Here is a 21092-nt window from a genome sequence, read left to right on the forward strand (position 1 = left end):
GGGGCCCGGGGCGAGGGCATCCTCGCAGGAAGGAGGCGGGCTCCCCCTTTATCTCCATTTCTTCTTCCCGAGGCCCCACCCAGCGACTGCAGCCCGGTGCCCCTTGCCTTTCTGGGGCCGCGGGGTTAGGTCTAGGGTGAGGCCCGGAAGACGAAGCGGAGGTTCTCCCCGGGTGTCATGAAATGGCCCCAATTGCCCGGCGGGGCCTGCCGTCCTAACGGGAGGTGCAGGGACCTGTTCAGAGTGTGGCGCACAGACACCCTTCCTGCCCGCAGAGCGGGAGGGCGCTTGGGGGCGGGGGGGGGAGGGCATGGGAAACAGACGGGCGTGCGGTAAGTAAGAATTGCCAAGGGGAGCCTCCTAGAACTCCTGGGAGCCGGACCAGGCTCTGCGTTATCGCCTGGAAACACACAGCAGCCCGATGGGGAGCCATCCCCGATCACGATGAGGAAACCGAGAGTCGGCGGCGTGAAGTAATGCGCCCTGGGTCCCACAGTTAATCCATGCAGGTCGGTCAGGTTCTGACGCCGGCCTCCCACGTGCGGAGTAGACAGTGAAAGATACATCAGGACAGGCAGTCCACATCCCAAACAGAGATGTCGTGGGTTCGCCCTGGGATGGAGGGTCGGGAGGTGCGGTGTCTGGGAATTGCGATGCAAATGCAGTGAATCAGGTCTGAGCCCTACCCGGCTTGGAGGGAGAGGCGGGCAAAAGGCGATCCCTGAGGCTCTAGGACAAGGACCGGCTCTGTGGGAGGGACGCCGGCTGGCCCACATCCCAGGATTGCAGGGGGAAGGCAGGCACCTTCAGAGTCTCCAGGACCTGGGGCAACAAAGCCTGGGGGTAGGGGGCCGAGCCAGAGGAGCCAGGACGGGGCCCGGCACACACCCCGAAAGCACAATGATGAAACCACACGCGCTTCCTCTTCCATTTTGATTGCCAAAGCAAAAATGAGCCGCCCGGCTCTCTCAGGTGTGAAAAGGGGCTGTTCGCTTGAGAACGGTTTGCTTTGAATGAGGAAGGAAAGGGGAACACAAGAAAGAAAGAAAAAAACACATTTCCTTTGCGATAAATACACCAACGTCCATTTTTTCTCTCTCGCTGCTCCCGAGAGTGTTGCCACTCACCAGTCCCAGGCAGCGTAGCATGTTCTCTGGAACCAGGTGGGCTGGGTTGGAATCCCAGCTCTGCCGCCTATTAGCTTTGATCCCTGGGCAAATGACTTAACCATCAGGTGCCTCAGTTTCTACCTCTGGGTCGTTATGGAGAGTAAACGAGTTAACATTTGTAGTGTTCAGATGCCTGTCGAAAACGAGGTAGATGCTGTGTAAGTGTTTTCTAATTTAAAAATTAGGTTATGGTTTTCAGAGTGAAAAGAAACAAAATTCCACCCGGCCCCAGACAAATCTGACTGGAACCGATGGTTCCCAGCGTGAGCAATGAGGTAAAAGCTCAGATTTCATGGTATGGTTCATATTAAAACCCATAAAACTCAACTCCACGTTGGGCCTGCCTGAGTCACTCAGTCACAGAACCACAGATACTTCCCGAGCGCTACTGTACAGGATGCCTGGGAGGCCAAGAGGAGCCCTCGGCCTGGGGTCCCGTGGAGAGGATACAGTGTCAGTAGAAGGGCATCTTGAAAGGAGGGACTGAGCTGGAGTACGGGCTCCAGCTTTATCCCCATTCTTCTTCCCAAAGCCCCACCTGGGCAGGTGTTCCGCCCAGAAGTGCCCTGGGAATAAAATGGCACAGAGATGTCAACCTTTAGAGGAGAAAGATGTCTCTGTGTGTGTGGAGGGGGGGGGGGGGGGGGGGGGCGCGGGGGGGGGGGGGGGGGGTGGGGGGGTGAAGGCGGGTTCTCAAGAAGGAGGTGGGCTTTGAAATGGGCTTAAGAAGATGGAGTACAAACAGCCTAAAGGCCCATCAGCAGATGAGTAGATTAAAAACCGTGGTACATCTACACAATGGAATACTACGCAGCTATAAAAAAGGAAGGAACTCTTACCATTTGCAACAGCATGGATGGATCTGGAGAGCATTATGCTAAGTGAAGTAAGTCAGACAGAGAAAGATAAGTATCACATGATCTCACTCATATGTGGAATCCAATGAACAACATAAACTGATGAACAACAATAGATCCAGGGACAGAGAAGCATGGAACAGATTGTCAAACCTCAGAGGGAAGACAGGGGAGGGTCCTAGGGTGGGAAGAGATCAACCCATGACCTTGTATGTATATATGCATAACACACGGACACAGACATGTACAGTGGTAAAGGCCTGGTGTGGGGGGTGGGGACGGGCTGGGAGAGGTCAATAGGGGAAAAGGGGATATATGTAATACTTTCAACAATAAAGATTGAGGAGAAGAAGAAAATGGAGTACAATTTGACTCCAGTGGTGGGGGGCAAGAACATGTAAGGTTGGGGGGAGGGTCATTCTCAGGGGGCCTCATTTTCTCCTGCATTTGACCCTGGCCAGGACCTGCCCCCAGTTAGACTACAATGGCTGCCCTGATTGCATTCCCTTACCCCTGGATTTCCTGGGGTTTCCTCAGAGGACCCCCCCACCACCTCCTGTAGTGGGCACCACCGAGCAGGTATCCATCCATTCTGCACCCTCCTGTCACCCTTTTCCGTCTCATGACTGACACATTTTGAAAGTATTTCCATTGCCTGATTTCATGTGTTAGTCTTTTTTTCAGTACAATAAATAGCACTGGTGTCAGAAAATGTGATTGCCTATGGGGAAAAGAGTGTCCACAAAAGGGCCTTCCACATCAGTGCTTAAGTCCTCTTACTGTATCAATGCAGGATGAGGTTCAACAGTTTGCTCACATTTTTGCAGCTAGTTAGTGGTAGAGCTGGATCTAGAAGCCATAGTTGACTATCCTCTCAATCTTCTAGTATTGGTATAGAACAGTGGTCAGCAAACTGCGGCTCGCAAGCCACATGCGGCTCTTTGGCCCCTTGAGTGTGGCTCTTCCACAAAATACCACGTGCGGGTGCGCATGTACAGTGTGATTGAAACTTCGTGGCCCATGCGCAGAAGTCGGTATTTCGTGAAAGAGCCACACTCAAGGGGCCAAAGAGCCGCATGTGGCTCACGAGCCACGGTTTGCCGAGCCACAGTTTGCCGACCACTGATACAGAAACTTTCCCAAGAAGATGGAGACTTCTGGCCCAGAACCTAAGAATCTAACCACAATACCTTTTACTTTATTCAGGCCGTTTACTTATGCATTTCTACTACATTTCCATGTTAATGGTTGGGTGACTGGATGACCCAACCTTCAGTGGTGAGCGAGGGTCCCCTCAGGGAACTGCATTGTTCTCTGTCCTCAGAGATACCCATTATCTAAGGTGCCAGGCTGCAGCTGGGGCCTGTTAGTGCTGCTGGGGAAAGTGTGAGACTGAAGGGCCAAAGTCATTGTTTGGTCCTGGTTCGGGCCAGTTAATTTTACACAAAGATAAATTGCTCCAAGGCCACACACTGCACCTCTAACGCTAGCTGGTCATTTTATTAATAGTTACTACTGGTTTCAATAGCAAAACACCATCCATTTCCAGAAAGATTACTCAATCTTACTATTGTTCTATGCAGTCCGATCCATTTAACAAACAATTATCTGAACCTTTTACCATGTTTCCTCCCATCTACCTTGCATTTACTTATTTGCCAAATACTTACTAAATGCTAATTGCTTTACAGGTATTATCTCATTTAAATCTTACAACCCTGGGACCAAGTTATTCTTATTACCACATTTTACAGATGAGGCGACGAGACACAGAGACCAAGCCTAGATACAAACTTGCGCAGGCCGGTGCCAGAGCCTGCCTCTTAGCCACTACGTTTATGAAGGATACAGAAAGGTATAAACCAAAGCTCTTTCCCCTCCACATTTTTTGGTATTTATTATTTAGAATCTCTATTCCATTTTACCTAGCAATTTCATGCCCAAGGATATGTCCCACGGAAAAGCATCTGAAGGTATATGTGGTACATATGGTGTGTATGTGTATATATGGAATGTGTATATGTACGTGAACTATATTTACACATACGCACTGCAGCATTGTTTATAATGGTGAACATTGGAAATCACTTTCATGATCATTAACAAGGGATTTAACAGGTAAACATTGGTACATTCATACAATCTTATACTATGCAGCTGTTAAAAAAAAAAAAGAGCTACATCTCTATATTAAGAAATACTAAATATCTTAAGTGGAAAGGAAGTACAAAGCTGTCTGTATAGTATGACCCCAGTTCTCTAAATAAAAATTATACATGCCTATTACATGAAAAAAATCTAGAAGACTGCATTCCAACCTGTTAATCCCAGTTTTCTTAGGGCAGAGACGGAGGATCTCACTTTCTAAGAGATGGATTTCTGTAATGTTTAATTTTTTTGCAATAAGAATGCATGTGCCCTAATCAGTTTGGCTCAGTGGATAGAGCGTCGGCCTGTGGCCTGAAGGGTCTCAGGTTCGATTCCAGTCAAGGGCATGTACCTTGGTTGTGGGCACATCCCCAGTAAGGGGTGTGCAAGAGGCAGCTGATTGATGTTTCTCTCTCATCAATGTTTCTAACTCTCTATTTCTCTCCCTTCCTCTCTGTAAAAAAAATCAATAAAATATATTTAAAAATAAGTATGCATGCATTTGGTTCTGAGGGAAGAACAATAATGATTTAAAATTTTAATAAAAAATTTAAAAGGCTCTATGAGGAAACATACTGCATCCCTCAAGGAGCCCATCATTTATTAGTGAGGGACTATAACATGTACAGAAATAACTATAATAAAAGCCAGAAACTGATAGATGCAGAGAGGAGGGAAGAGATAAAATTCTGTGGGAAATCACAACCAGCTGGGGTTGAGAGGCGCAGGAGAAAATGTACGAAGGGCATTGTAGAAAGACGTTGAAGGAAAGATAAGATGCAGAAGGTGGAGAGGGGTTGGTGCGACTAGGTGGATTCCAGATCAAGAGATTGTCAAAGGCAAAGCAGAGAGGCAGGAAGGCAGGGGATCCATTCAGGGAAGTGTGACTGGTCCAATTCAGCTGGAGCACGAAAGGACTGATGAAGGGTTTTCATGGGGAACAAAACAAGAAAGAAAGGTAGCTGGAGGGTCTTTATTGCTAAGCTAAGAAGTTGTGCTTATTACTTTAGGCATCAAGTGCCACGGGAGGCTTGTGAGCACGGAAGTGACACAATTAGAAGTGAATAAGCAATTTCATAGTGATTGCACAGTAACTGGAGTCGAGCGCCAAGCTGCCAGGGTTTGACGCCTGACTGTCACTAATTAGCTGGATAGCCATGGACCAGTAACTTTACTCCTTTCTCTGTGTTTCTGTGAAAGGGGAAAGGTGGTGATAACAGATAACCTACCTCATACTATTGTTGTTGAGATTGAGTGGGTTAGTGTTTTTAGGACACATGGTAAATATTGAGAATGTCTGTTACATTTTTAAAAATCAGTCTACCATTGAACTAAAATCTTTGCATCTCATTTTGAAACTTATTACGGAGAGCTAGCATTATGTGATAAATTATTAACTATTCTTTCTTTCCACTTTCACAGGACTGTAGATTATTAATCTCCTTTTACAGGTGGGACCACGTAGGTTTTCAGGAGAGCACAGCCAGTTATGAGTTGAATCCATGAGTTCTGAATCCTAGTTCAGTGATCTCTGTTCAACATCAGGGTTATCTCTTAGCTCAAATTCTCAGAGCCTTAAAAATGGGAAAATTGGGGAGTGGAAGAAACTTTGGCAATTTCCATTCATAGGATAAGGGAAACAGCAGTACAGGACAGTAATAAAGTAAAATAAAAAATATAAAGAATTTGGTGGGATACCTGGAAATTTGTGTATAAAATAAAACTTATAAAAAATAAGTATAGATGTGCTGAATTGTGCCCAACACTTCCAAGATCATATGTTAAAGACTTAATTGGAAATGAGATTTCTTTAGGTAGGAGATAATTAAGGTTAAATGAGGTTGTAAGGGCAGGGTTCTAATCCAATAGAACTGGTGGCCATATAAGAAGAAGAAAAAAATCTCCCTTCTCTCCACAGGCACCAAGGAAAGGCCATGTGAACCCACAGCAAAAAGAGAGGTCTCCCCAGAACCTAACGAATCCTGGACTTCCAGCCTCCAGAACTGTGAGAAAATACATGTCTGCTGTTTAAGCCACACATTCTATAGTATTTTTTATACACAGACACACATACACACATATACATGCGTTACATACACGTGCCAACATTATGTCATGGTCACAAAGTTTAGAAAACGTGGCTATCCTGCTAAATCTGGCACGAACATAAACCTCAAAATTGAGTGCGCATCCTGTCCCCAGAAATAACAGGCTGCCTGCTAAATGCACTGTCCCTATCGATCGTGCTGATGGCATTGTTTTTCCGTCGGCTTGAGTAAGCGCAGTGCACTGCTAGGATTCTGCATCCCCAGCGATGCCCTGTGATTATGTGGGAAGAACTGGGCCTGTGGATTCCGAGAGAGAGAAGGAATAAATACCTTAGCTTTGAATCCATGACCACGTTTTAGCAGTATATTTAACTTTATTTTTGCTTAAGCTAGTTACATGATTCCTTTCCTCAGCGCTGAGCCTACATGCGGGCTACTATTAGCAAATACTATGGATGAATATTATCAAAGTTGTTAGCTAGAATAAACTCCGTCCAGTTTTCCAAGCGATTCCTATGGCAGTCAGTTAAGTGGATGGACTTTTACATCAGTGGTTCTCAATATGAGCTGATTACAGTGGGGCCTTGATTTACGAGTGTCCCGATAATGAGTTTTTTGAGATACCAGCTGTCTCTCAGCGGATTTTTTGCATTGAGTTGATAGAGTAATTTGAGTTAATGAGCTCCTTAACGAGCTCAGTCTCTGAACGAATTAAACTCGTAAGTCAAGGCCCCACTGTATTACAAAACAAAGAAAAGCAAAAGGGATATTTGGACAGATAGATGTATGTCTTTCCACTGTTTTGTTAATAGGAAAAACATGCACACTGTACGGAGTTCAAGTGGTACAAATAGTAAGAACGCACAAATATTTTTTCCACTCATGTCTGCCAAACACTGTTTTCTTCCGCAGAGGTAATCAATTTGTGTGTATGTGTGTGTTTAATAATAAAAATATTCAATTTGCAAGGATAAAACTTAAAATGTAACTATCTGATTGTTAGATTTATAGGTAAGTTTTAGAAATTTTTTTATTCCTGACTTTTCCAAGTATTTTTCAATAAGCATGTATTATTTTATGATCAGGAAAAAAATGTTAGTTTTACAAGTAAATAGTTTTTCACTTAAAAGTACCTCAGAAATCTCATAGATGCTTTGTGATTAAAACAAACAAACAAAACACCACAGAACTAACTTTATCCTCATCTTAAAAATACTTGTCAGTCTGTGGACACATTTTTCAAAAAAACTTAGCCAATTTCATAGCCATTCACATGAAAACTCCTGCCACTGGAAAAAAATACATAAAACCTGATTAACAGCTTAAACCCTGGGACCTATTGAAATTCAGTGTGAGCCACTGGAGACAGGTAATTTACTCAGGAATCTTCTTTCAAATTTCATCATCATTTGTATAATGACTCCACATGTCTATCAAACTATATTAAAATTAAGTATAATACAAGGCTGGAGAATTAAGCCCAGTCCAGCTTACCTTCTTCATTTAGTAATTAAACAATAACAAGCTAAATGTAAACTCACACCTAATACTTAATGATGCTGTGAATGTTTTAATTGGATAAGTAGCCAAATGCACGCTCCAGTGTCTGATGTCAGATGTCACAGTCCTGGCTTGCTGAAGAGACATACACAGGAACAGGACCCTGCGCTAGAGGTTGCCCTCTGGCAATGTCAATCTCTGGAACAGAACTCTGAATTTAGAAGCTGAGAGGGGAAGGGCCTCTGAGTAGACCAAGTCCCTGCATTACTAATAAGAAGAGCCTTTCTTAGGCTTGCTTAGGAGTTCTGATTGAATATCTAATTTCCAAAGGTCCAATTATGTGGTTTCCTAGCCCTCAGCAAATTAGAAACAACAGCAGAATGGAAAAGCTATTGGAGATGGGAGAAGGGAAGAGATAGAGGGGGAAATGACTTTCTTCAATTCATTCCTATGTCCCTAAATGGATTAGCAGACAACAACAAAGGAAAGAGAAGTTGACTGTATTCTCAGAGGTCATTTGTGCTCAAGATGACCTTCATCATTCCTGGTGATGGCACTGGGGTAGGAAAAGGTGGCTGAACAGTGATCAGGGCCTTTATTTTAGGTGGAAAGTTTCATGTGGTTTTGCTGGTAGGAACAGTGACCTCGGAGGGCAGTTCACCTCTGAGGTGGTAAGAGGAGACTTAGGTTTCACTCACACTCTTTTGTGCTTTTAAAATATAATACCGTGGGTTATGCATCTTATGCTCCATACTTTAAATTTTTAAAATTATTTTAAATGACTTTACAAACAAAATCTGTGAAAAGAAACTTGTTTAAATTAAAAATATTGAAGACCTGAAGTTATTAAGCTTTCAGAACTAAATGTGGTGGGTAAGCTCCTTGACATTGGTCCTGGCAATGATTTTTTTGGATTTGACACCAAGAGCAAAGGCAACAAAAGCAAAAATAAACAAGTGGGACTACATCAAACAAAAAAGTTTCTGCACAGAGGAAACAGTCAGAAAAATGAAAAGTCAGCCTACAGAATGGGAGAAAATACTTGCAAATCATACATCTGATGAGGAGGTTAATATCCAAAATATATGTGGAATTCATATAACCCAATAACAAAACAAAAAAACAAACAAACAAAAAAACAATCCTATTTGAAAATGGGCAGAGGAACTGAAGAAGACACATGAGTGGCCAACAGGCATATGAACCGATGCTCAACATCCCAAATCATCAGAGAAATAAGAATGAAAACCACAGTGAAATATTACCCCACACCTGTTAGAATAACTGTTATAAACAAGACAAAGGATAACAAGTGTTGTCAAGGAGGTTGAGAAAAGGGAACCTTCGTGTACTGCTGGTGGGAATGTAAATGGATGCATTTCCACTATGGAAAACAGTATGGAGGTTCCTCAAAAAATTAAAAATAGAACTACCATATGATCCAGCAATTCCTCTTCTGGGTATATTTCAAAAGGAAATAAATCACTATCGCAAAGAGAGTATCTGTATCTCCATGTTCGTTGCAGCATTATTCACAATAGCCAAGACATGGAAACAACCTAAGTGTCCATTGATGGATGAATAGATGAGAAAATGTGATATATAATAACATTAAATATATAATATTATTCAGACATGAAAATTAAGATAATCCTACCATTTGTGACAACATGGAAGAAACTTGAGGACACTATGCTAAGTGAAATAAGTCAGACAGAGAAAGACAAATACTATATGATCTCACTTATATGTGGAATCTTAAAAAAAAGAACTCATAGAAACAGAGGACAGGTTCGTGGTTGCCAGAAGCAGGAGTTGGGGGTGGGTAAATGAGTGAAAGTTGTCAAAAGGAACAAATATAATATAAATAAGTTCTGGGAATATAATGAATACTATGGTGACTATAGTTAACAATACTGTAGTGTATATTTGAAAGTTACTAAGAGAATTGATCTTAAAAGTCCTCATTACAGAAAAGAAAACATTTATAACTATGTGAGGTGATGGATGTTAACTGAACTTATTGTTGTGATCATTTTGCAATACATTCATATAGCAAATCATTATGTTGTACACCTTAAACTAATACAATATTATATCAATTATATCACAATAAAAGTGGGGAAAATTCAAAAGATACCAAAAAAATATTGTACCACAATGAGATACCACTAAATACCTATCAGAATGGCTAAAATAAAAAAAATAGTGACAATGTCATATGCAGGTGAGGATGAAGAGAAATGGATAGTGGTTCATTGCTGGTGGGAATGTAAGATAGTACAGCCTCTCTGGAAAACAGCTTGGCAGTATCTAAAAACACTAAAGATGCAACTATCTTAAGACCCAGCAATTACACTTCTGGGCATTTATCCCAGAGAAATAAAGACTTAAATTCACACACACAAAAAAAAAACCTGTACATGAATGCTTGTAACAGCTTTATTGATAATAGCCAAAACTGGATACAGCCCAGATGTCCTTCAACTGATGAGCAGTTAAACAAACTGTGGTAGATCCATACCATGGAATGCTATTCAGCAATAAAAAGGAAGAAACTATAGATACAGGCAACAACCAGAATGAATATTTAGAGAATTATGCTAAGTGGAAAAAGGACAGCCCCAAAAGGTATACTGTATGATTGGTTCCATTCACATAACATTCGTAAAATGACAAAATTAGAGAAACAGGGCAGATGAGTGATTGCCAAGAGTTAAAAAGGGTGTGGGGTAGGAGGGACGTGTGTGTAGCTATACAAGGGTGACACCAGGACCCTCCTCCTGATGGAAATGTTGTCTCTTGGCTGCAAAAGACTCACTTTCCTGATTGTGAGGTTGTACTATGGTTCACAAGATGCCACCCTCGGGGGAAACTGGGTAAAGGGTACACAGGATCTCTCCAGCTTATTTCTTACAACTGCATGGGAATCTACAATGATCTCAAAATAAAAGGTTTAACTGACGAAAAAAGTTAAAGCTAACAAACACTGGCAGAACTTCGTGCTTAAATAGATGTTACCTAGTTTCAGCAATCACCTGTGGTGAGACAGGACCCGCTCGACCCTAGATGAACCAAGGCCTGGCCACTACAAACTCCACACACTGGCGAAGCAGTTTCACACGCTGGGGCTGTATTGAAATTGTGGTGACCTGACATTCATTTTTTAGTTCTGATATGAAGAGCAGTGCTTTATTTCTCTCCTACCTCAACTGCTACAGTCCATATCTCATAGTTTCCCCCATGGCTGTTTCCTTGGCCATTCAGGCATAGGGTTGCTTCCATCCATTTTCCTGCCTTCCTTAAAAAGGAAAGTGTTTAATACTTGGAGAAACTCCCCCCTGAGCCTCAGCTGGTATGCAAGAAAGTCACCTTCCTATGACAGGGTGCACATCAGGGTTGATTAGATCATTTGAATTAGTTACCATAAAACCCTGCTGTGGCTCCCGGGTAGTCAGAAGGTGACAAGCAAACATTACAGTTAGAAGTCCGTTGGAATGCGTCTCGTAATTATATGTTACTGACTACACCATGAGTCAAATCACGGCCACTGAGATGTAACTGCATATTCTTGAAATAGTTTGGCTGTGAGGTCCAGGGGCTGATTTATTTCTAGTTTGTCCAATTTAAGCCCTTGTACCGTGACCCTGTAGCTACCACCCAGTTTAGAGTAGATGGGCAGCATGATGAGGACAAAGAACTTGGAAAGAGGAAGCCTCTGAAATTATAGGTAGGATGATGCCTACAATTTTAACTGTTCAAAGCTGCAAAGGTTCTAGAAATAGAAGGACTATGTTATGAGCAGAAATGTCAGTAAGAAGATGACATAAACCAGTGGACTCTGAACTTCTCTTCACTACACCCCTTAAAAAGTGCTGGGAAAGAAGGCACCCCTTTACACACTTCTTGAAGTTGACCTTTATAACTTCTAACCATAAGTTTGAGTGGTTGAAAAGGATGTGTGCTGCAGATTGTTAACAAGCAGTGTTTTAAAATAGAACGGTTATATCACTCTTTTTAAATGTATCCAATAGAATCTAAGTACCGCAGTTATTTGCCACCATCATCCCTTTTTCAAAAGAAACAAGCAGTTATTTGTCAGAATATTAAATCATTCCTTTCCCTGAACTATATTTCTATCCCACTTTCCCTAAAGAATTGTATCCAGATGTCATATATTCTTATGACATCTTTATTATTTAATAATCTTTTGATACCCTATCATATGCTCTGAAACAAAAATGCGTATGTAAATTGATTTTACAATTTAAAAAACATCTTGTGACCATAAGCCTCCCAGTGCTAAAACAGTCTTGGAGACGAATTCATCATTACAACTATTAGTAACAAAATAAACATGTATTTCATTGTTCACTAAACATAAGAGTAAAATATTGGAAATCATTCTCTCAATGAGATGGATGAGGGTGGACTTTTAAATATAGTGTCTTTCTATGTATTTACACATACATGTAACAGTTCGAATATCCTCCAGTTAATATGACTCTTTGCAAGAATGAGCACATTGACCATCAATATCATCCCTATTTCTCATTTTTATGAGTGTAGGTGCTGAGAAACCTTGTTCACATTGCTAAGTAGCTGGGTCTGTAGGAGTTTTGTTGTGACAATGTCCAGGGCTGATGAGAAAGAAGGAAAATCAGGACATATTTCTGGACGTATGGCTTCATGGGGGAGCCTGGAAGGACTTAACTGCCTATGAACTCAAACCCGATGTGAAGCTTTCTAGCCAGTTCACCTTTGCCAGGAAACTTTAAATTTGTTTGTCAGCAGGGCTGAATTTGGCAATGTCATTCCATTCTTTGAACTCCTTCGAGCCATAGGTCAATGTCACCTAGAAATGGCTCTTCCTTCAACAATTATCCAATGGGAAGGTTGTGCACGTGAGGGGGCAGGTTGCTATGGGCACTCACTGTGCTTTCTGCTCAGTTTTGCTGTGAACCTGAAACTGCTCTTAAAATAAATAAAGTCTGTTTATAAAAATTATTGTACTGATCCATCAGTGGTAACTCAATTAGGCTTTTCTCCAGGTTGTTGCCATGAATTGGAAACTACCTCACTGGTGAAATGATATGTATCAGTTTAAAAGAGCTTTTGCTTTCTCAACACAAACACAAATATTTCTAAGTGTCCCTTGTCTTGGCCCTGGATGTTTTTTAAATCCAAGGACAATGCCTTTTGCCCTCTTCTTTTACAAGGAAGAGAGGACTCTGTGAAAGGTGAGGTGGGAGCAGGGAAGACCTCTCACTCTATCTCAGGCAGGTCCCTCCCCTGTGGGTACTTGTCCTTTAAACATCACTGCAGTGCCCTCGCTGGTTTGGCTCAGTCAGTAGAGCATTTGCCTGTGGAACAAAGGGTCCCGGGTTTGATTCTGGTCAAGGGCACATACTTCGATGTTTCTTTTGTCTTTCCCTCTCTCTCTAAAAATCAATGGGGAAATATCCTCGGGTGAGGATTAACCAAAAAACAAACAAACAAGAAAACCATAAACATCACTGCAGTGAGGTGATTTAAAAACAACCTAAATACACAGAATTGTAATGTCAGAGTGAATTTATTTGCTGTTTACCTAAAATTCAACTTTACCTGGGTGCCCAGTCCCACATCCTTCATTTTAAGAGATGAGAAAAATGAGAGCTGAGAAGGCGGAGGTCCCTGAGCCTTTTACTTCTCCCTCTACCTCATTCTCCGATGGAGTTACTGCTTTCCCCTCTCTCATCCTGGTGTCGTCCGTCCTATCTCTCCCCCTACCTTTTCCCCATCCTTCCTACCCAAACGGCAAAAGTGCGTGCAGAAACAACCATCAAAAAATGGGCGGACAACATTCATGGAGACGGTCGGCCGCGGGAGGAAAGCCTGGCAGGGAAGCGGGGTGAGAGGAGCAGTGTGGGCACAGTGCCCTGTCCTGTCACCTCCGACACAGAGGCCGATGGACGGAGAGAGGCAGCAGCTGCTTCTTTCAGGTCAGAACCAAACTGATGTAAAATTTGTGAATTTTCTCTTTCACAGTCTACCCTGTGGACACGTCATAAAAAATATTATTCAAGGCCAGCCACATTCTGGTTAATATTCGGTGCTCTCCGGAGCTGCTCCTCAAGAAAGATGCTGGCCAAGCCTTTTGATTTTTCTTCCCTCTTCCGGTCCTATGTCCTAGCACTGCCCTCGCTCGCTCCCCTCCATCTCCCAGGCACCAAAAATAATTTGAATTTCAAGCCTTTTTTTGGCCTTCCTGTGGCCTCCTTTGGGGATTGTTCTGGATCTAGCTGGCTCCATCTGTAATTTGGCAAAAATCTCTGGCTGCACCCCGCCCCCACCTCCTTTTCTTAATACATGGGGAGTTCGGGCTCCCACCACCTTCCAAAGAACCTTCTCGACCTAATCCGTAGTTAACAAAAGTGAAAGGAGCCCCAGGGTGCCCCTGTGAGCCTGGCTCCACTTACCTTGCCCTGGCCGTGGAAGAGCAGGGCTCTCTGCTTCAAAGGACAAGATGACTGTGAAGAGGAGGAAGGCAAGTTCTGTGCTCTTCGGTTCAGGATACCCAAGGCAAGTTCCTGTTTTAGAGACAGAGTTTTAAAAACTGATTACGTTTAGAAAGGGTGTGTGTGCATGTGTGTTTCCCTCTCTCCAATTCACCCACGTGATCCCTTGATTTCCCTCTGGGGGACAGCTGGTCTACCTTAATAAAAAAAAAACTCTCTAGATTTACTCCCCTTATCCCCAGCCCTGTTCCTCCGCCCTCATGAACATTCCCTAGCCACTGTTTCAGTAAATTTGTTATTGACAAGAAAAAGGAAAGGAAAATAAAAATGAGGAAGACAAAGAACTGCACGTCTGAGAGTTTCCTGTGGTTGGGACACCTTTAGTTCAAGGTTTTCATGACTTGTCTTCCCCTGTCCTTTCCATGCTGAAGACAGTGCCCCCAAGCACTGCGAATTACCCGTGGAACTCCTTTCCTCCCTCTGACCCTGCCTGAGACGCTTCCTTAGACCTGGAGTTGGGAGGAAGGAGGTAAAAGGGAGGGATGCCCAAGGATGAGAGCCGGGAATTTCAGTGCCAGGCAGAACCTCTGCCTTCAGTGCCCCTGGTGCCTGGCCAAAGAGGCACCAAAGAGCGGTCTCACCTCTCAGTTTTAATAGCACCTGTATATTACTCTGTTTTTGACAGTTTTCTTCTATTAAAAAGGAGTCATCATGTGTAACACACAATGTTGTTGTAAGGAATAAATGAAATGAAAGTGCCTAGTTCCTAGCGTACAGTAGAGATTAAATGAATGTTCGTTGAACATAAAGTATGCTTATTACATTATGAAGTATTTGTTTACCTGTTTTTCTTTCCTACTGGACTCTAAACATCTCACTTATTTTTATACCCCCTTTACCTACCACAATGGCTGGAACATAGTGAATACTCAGTACATATATTTTAATTAATTCATCATCTAATTAATATCTACTCCCATCCTCAACCTGGCCCCATTTCCCTTGCTGGTCAAGAGTGGAGACTTTGCCCTTTCTCAACATGTGTCCTGGATCAAGGTTCTGGAACCATGCATCAAGTGCCACCAACTATTTGAGGGAATCCTCCAACATAAACGAAAGATCAAGAAAAACAAATATGGCAATATGGGGAAACTTGGAAGAAACAGGGAGAGAGAAAAAAATACTATCATATTGAAGTAAAAGAAGATACTATGTTCATTTTTTAAATAATCATCATTAAAACAACAAACCAAAAATCTCCAACCAAGATGCTCTTTAAAGAGAGGAAAACATTAAGAGGAGAAGAAAGAACTCGTGGAGATTATAAATCTGTTGACAAAAAAAAAAAAAAAAAAAAAAAAAAAAAAAATTCAACAGGAGGGTTGAAATATAAAGTTGTGGAATTTACCAGAAAGTGAAATTGAAAAACAAAAAACTAGAAAGTGGAAAACAACTAGATACAAGCCCAGGAGACTCACTATCTGCTAAATAAAAGTTGCAAAAAGAGAAAACAGAGCAACTAATTAACGATAGAATCCTAGGACTTAAGTACATCAGTTTCTAAATTAAAAAGGCCAATGACTGCCCAGCACAGTGAATGAAAAACAGACCCACGTCAAGACACATCACTGTAAAATTTCAGAATCTCAGAGATACAGAAGAGGCCCCAGAGAGACCTTTTTGTTTTCTTCCAGAGAGAAAAGCAGGTCATACTCAGAGATGTCAAGGAATCAGAATGACATTAGCCTTCTGGACAGCAATACTGGAATTAAAGGACAAAGAGGGCAAGGCCTTCAAACAACCTCAAAAAAGAAAAATGTTTTATAACCTACCCTTCTATACCTGACCAAAGTATAAATCAATCACAAAGAAAGAATAAAGGTACTCTTCAGGCACACATTGTCTCAAAAAATTCACTTCCCAAGCGGGGAAAGGGGCTAGGTGGAGGTGGGCAAAGGGGGGCGGGGGGAGGGAAATGGAGACAATAGTGTCAACAATAAAAATAAAGTTAAAAAATTCACTTCGCATTCACCCATTCTCAAGAAGCTACTGGAAGATGTGCTCCTCTAAAACAAGGGAGTAGACAAACTAAGAAGGTCCCTAGAAAATGTAGGCCTAACACAGGAGGGAAGTGGAGGGGATTCCCAGGATGAAGATGAAGTTTCAAAATAATAATTGAATATCCAACCGAGGGAAAAGACAGTCACATCAGAGCTGGAGGACAGAGAAATTCAAGATTGCTGGAACTTGGAGCTCTCCGAAGAAAAAAATAAACAGGGAGATCACCTGATGTGTGTGAATGTTGGGAGAATTTTATAGTAATTCTTAATTCTTATTAATCAAATTAGAGTCTTAATTATAAAATTAAGAATTTTATACTTAAACTATAATTTTATAACTTATAAAGTTGGAAGAATGAATTAATGACAGATACATAAAAAACCAATTAAACAACAATAATAATAAAGAGGCAGTTATTAATTCCAGGAAAAACAAAATTATGCAGGAAAGAAAAAGGGATCACGATCTGCTACATGACTCTCCTCCGAACAATGTTTACATAAATGCTGATGTAAACATTAAACATTGACTTTACCAAAAGTGTTTATGCAACTGGAAGGTAGAATAGGAAGAAAGCTAAAATCTCATATTCCAAAATAAGATGTTCGTAGAAGGAAAAGTCAAAAGCTAGCAGCATAAAAAGCATAAGACACGGCTGAGTTTAAAGTAAGTATCTCTGGGGTGAGGGCAGCATTTAAAGAAATGGAGCTATGTTTTTTGTTACAAGCCTTATAGTATTATTAACTGCCTTTTAAAACTGTGTGCATCCGTTTCTTATTTGAAAATAAACAAAACAGACATTCTGAGTTCTGGTCCTAGTTCGTTCCCTCCAGTCGAAAGGATCTCAGTTCACTGCATGTCACATGCGGGGCCAATGACGCCCAGTTCCCCTTTCCAGAGCTGGAGCCCAGTAGCTAGTCTTCTCCTCTGAACTCCTGGCACTAGATGTCTATCCCTTTTCCACAATAATTATAATTTTTACTCAACGACTAGAATAAACTGGAGGAAACTTGGGGGCATGTTTATGGAGCTTGGGGAATTTTTGTTTGTTTGTTTGTTTTCGTTTTTCTTTTATATAAAATGATGATAAGATGCTAAGGGTAAGGAAGCTTGGTCTCTACCTACCTACCCCCCTGTTTGCTTTCTAACATGCTCTGCTCTCTGACAGTCCTTGTACCCTAACCCTGATCAAATATGCTTGGCCTTTCTCCCCAAACTGGTTGAAAACTCTTCTGACGGTAGGGACCATAACTAATGTGTGTTTTGGTTGGTTGTTTGGTTCGTTGGTTGGTTTGTTTTGTTTTGTTTTGTTGCATTCCCCGCCGAGGCTGGTCATGGCTTGATAACTATCAGCTGAGCAAGCAGGGGAGGCCTGTCCGCAGTGAGATCCTGCGGTGCCTGTGTCCCTGAAGGGGACATATTTATTTTAAAAGAATAATTAGAACAGGATGACAGTGGGTATTTTTGTCAGAGGCCTGAGGAACTGCTTGAGTGGTTCTCTGTACCATCTGTTTCTCTTTTTTGTTAGTTACTCCGTCCAGTTCCTGGAGACATCCCTGGATTGGGAACCAGAAAACACCAGGACTTTAGCTGTCCTCTGCCATTCACATACTGGGGGACCTAGACAAACTCAGGTAGGAGCGTTTAGCCTTATTTTCTCTCCCCCTAAAATAAAAGGATTAGACCAGCTGATTGCTAGAGGCCCTGCTGGTGCTATGATTATAGGAGTCACGACTACTCCCAAACAGGGCTGCTGGGGGCCCCACGCTGCCCCGAGGAAAGAGAGTGGCCTCAATGGTAATGGATTGTTACTATGGAGGAGAGGAGGAATAATAGCGAGCAGCAGGTGGTAGAGGGCCAAGCCAGCAACAGATGTGAAAGGGGAAGTAAAATAATGGACCAGTAAACGGCAGGTGGAATAATTCATGAAGAAAAGAGCACCTCCGCCCATTTCACTTCAGGTGACTTTGGTAAGAAGGTGCCATTCGCCTGCACAGTTTGCACAAAGCTTAATAATTCTAGAAAATAGGAATGATGTTATTTCCATCAGAGTCACTGTTTTTCACTGGGGGAAAGCCAGTGAGCATTTGGTGTGAGGGCTGGGAGGGGTTGAGGTGGGAGGATGGGGAATCTGGAAAGCAGTTGTATAATTACAGGTTATGGAGGACTGGTTTTGGCATGTAGTCTGCCCAGTACACTTGTACACACCTCGTCTTTGGAGAAGGCTCCCTCCCCCCACCAGTACCCTCCTGAGAAACACTCCTTCTCCCTCCTCAACTCTGGCTCCAGAGGGAAGTAGCCACGTTTCCCCCAAAACTCTGCCTTCCTGGTACGGTCCGTTAGTCCCCAGTGGACACCTGCTCTGATTTGAACCCATCACGGTGTCCCCCCCACCTGACTCAGTGGGTTGGTCCAGGAATGAGTCTGTGACCCACATCTGGCCAATTAGTCAACTTATTTGGGGGAGATTTCAAAGTGGAGCTGGGAAGATAAATCCGGATCCTCTTGTGGGTATCAAAGTTGGGTGTGAGTCAACCTATGGCTGGTGGAGAAAGTTGCTCTGAGAGAATGAAGCCCGCAGGCAGGAAGAAACAGAAAAGCCTATGGAGAAAAATAACCTAGAAGGAAGAAAAGCCAATTGTAGTATTCTTTTTAGAAAATTATCATTCATAGTCTCCTTTCTCTGTTAATGATTTTAAACGATTGTTATTTGAAATTTACCTTATTCAAATAAACAGGTGAAAGAGAATGATGGAAAGAGGCCTACCCACCCTGACAGAATGTACTGTACTCCCCTGAGCAGAGTTCAGACTGAGGAAGTGGTTCTTGGTCTCAAGTGCACGTACTACATTGATAAGATTCCTGCCCACAATTTCAAAGCAGCAGGTGAAAGCCATGCTGCACTTCATCCGTGATTGGCCTCCTGGGTGACTGAAACCCTTTGTTCTTTCCTCGGAGAGGCCAGGCAAGGGGAGGGGTCTGCCACGTGGCCCCTGGAAACCCTTTCTTGAGCTCTGCCACCACGGGCACCTGTGTGGCCAGCAAAGGGGACAACCATCCTATGAAGCCTCGAGGAAAGCCTGCACAGTACTGACTGTCTGATATCCCTTCTGTCCCCGGGGAGACATGTCCTTAGAAAGAACTGATGCTCAACTCTGGTTTCTCCCATTCACACCCGTACCCTCTCCTCCCCTAATTTAATTGATGTCTTCCCTTTGATTTCAACTACCACAAGTGTTGACAACGCCTAAATATGTGTCTGTGGCTTGGACCTTTCTCCTTCACTCTGGATTCCCATGGCTAATTGCTTCCTGGCCTCCCACCTCTCTACAACTGACCTCATTGATTATGCCTCACAAATCTCTCTCCCACTTTCTCTGTCTCTATAAAGGATAACCATCCACTCTGTTGCCCAAGCCAGAAACCTAAATGTCGCTCTTACTCCTCCCTCTCCCTCACCACCCACATCCATTTGCTCATCAAGCCAGATCGAGTCTCGCTGCTTCATATCTCTTTATTCCACTCCCTCCTCCTCATTCTCAGCTTTAGTTCAGGCCCTTATTGTCTCTTGTTTGATGTATCATTCATTCATTCATTCATTCATTTAGAATCTAGGGACATGTTGGTGAGAAAGACAAGGATGCCCTCTTCCCTCCTAAATGATATTTGAGGGGGCAAATGACAATAATGAAACCAACAGAAGAATCACGTGTTTACAATACATTAAAGAGATAGCAGGGACATTGTGTCCCTTTGAAGGAGGTGAGATTAAAACTGAGACTTCCTCGCTGGGAAGGAAGAGTCACAGGGAGAGCCAAGGACAAGCCCTCTAAGCAAGAAAAACAGCAAGTGCGAAGGTCCTGAGGTAGAAAAACTTGCCATGTTTGCGAAGCTGACACAGGGCCCTGTGGCTTGGTGAGTATTCCCCTGATAAGGCAGGGGTACGAGATGGCATAAAGAAGCAGGGGGAGCCCTTCTGGGCAGTGAAGAGAAACCTGGATTTTATTTTAATCTCTTGGAAGATTTTAAGCAGGAGAGTGAAATGTCTTCCTGTGTCTACCCCTGGAATCCTTCACTATTGCTTCCAGGTTAATCTGTCCATAACAAAAATCTGATTATGTGTCTTTGTGGTTTTAAAAACGTTCCCATGGCTCCCATTTGCCCCCAGAACAGCACCCAAACGTCTCAGGTTGGCCTACAAGGCCCTTCGTGACCTGGCCCCACGTTTCTCTCCATTGCTATTTCTCCCTGTGCCTCCTTATCTATCCTCTTTGCTTTGCCCCGTCAAGTGACTTCCAGCTCCCCTGATGGATTCTGCTGTTTCACAGCTGTGTCCTTGCTCAGGATTTGTCTCTTCTGAGCCCAGTATTCCCTACCCCATCGTTGAACAGGAATTGACTCATCCTTTGAGAAAAAAGATGAAATGTCACCTCCTCTGTGTCATCTTGCCTAATCGCTGCTCCCAAGCAGAATGGACCATCCCCTGCTTTGTGCCCCGGCGTGCAGTGGATGAACTTCTGGCATAAGCCCTTTAGTACCTCATGGCACTTCCCATTTACATGCATCTTCCCCTGTCCACGCATGACCCTTTCTGGCTCACATTTATTCCCTTTCACTTAGCATAGATCTTGGGAGACTTCGTTGTGTAAAGTGAATGAGTTGGCCTCCATTCTGCATATTTGGATTACACAGGATGGCTCTGCCAAAGGAGCAGGAGCCCAGATGCTTGAAGCTCGGTAAGGACTGTAATGAAAATGTCAGGTACCGTATTTGCCGGCGTATAAGACGACTGGGCGTATAAGACGACCC

The 21092-nt window shown here is 42.9% G+C and overlaps 1 protein-coding gene across 1 annotated transcript in view; it reads right to left on the minus strand.

The window, feature by feature from the left end:
- Window positions 1–14302, minus strand: part of PLEKHA2 (pleckstrin homology domain containing A2) — a 73142-nt gene extending 58840 nt beyond the window's left edge. The window contains exon 1 of the mRNA XM_015565207.1: window positions 14184–14302. The gene's annotated coding sequence lies outside the window, so the exon portion shown is untranslated. The remainder of the gene's footprint in view (window positions 1–14183) is intronic.
- Between the last annotated feature and the right edge of the window lie 6790 nt (window positions 14303–21092).

Source organism: Myotis davidii, unplaced genomic scaffold (assembly GCF_000327345.1).
Source record: "Myotis davidii unplaced genomic scaffold, ASM32734v1 scaffold93, whole genome shotgun sequence".
Classification (NCBI taxonomy): Eukaryota; Metazoa; Chordata; class Mammalia; order Chiroptera; family Vespertilionidae; genus Myotis; species Myotis davidii.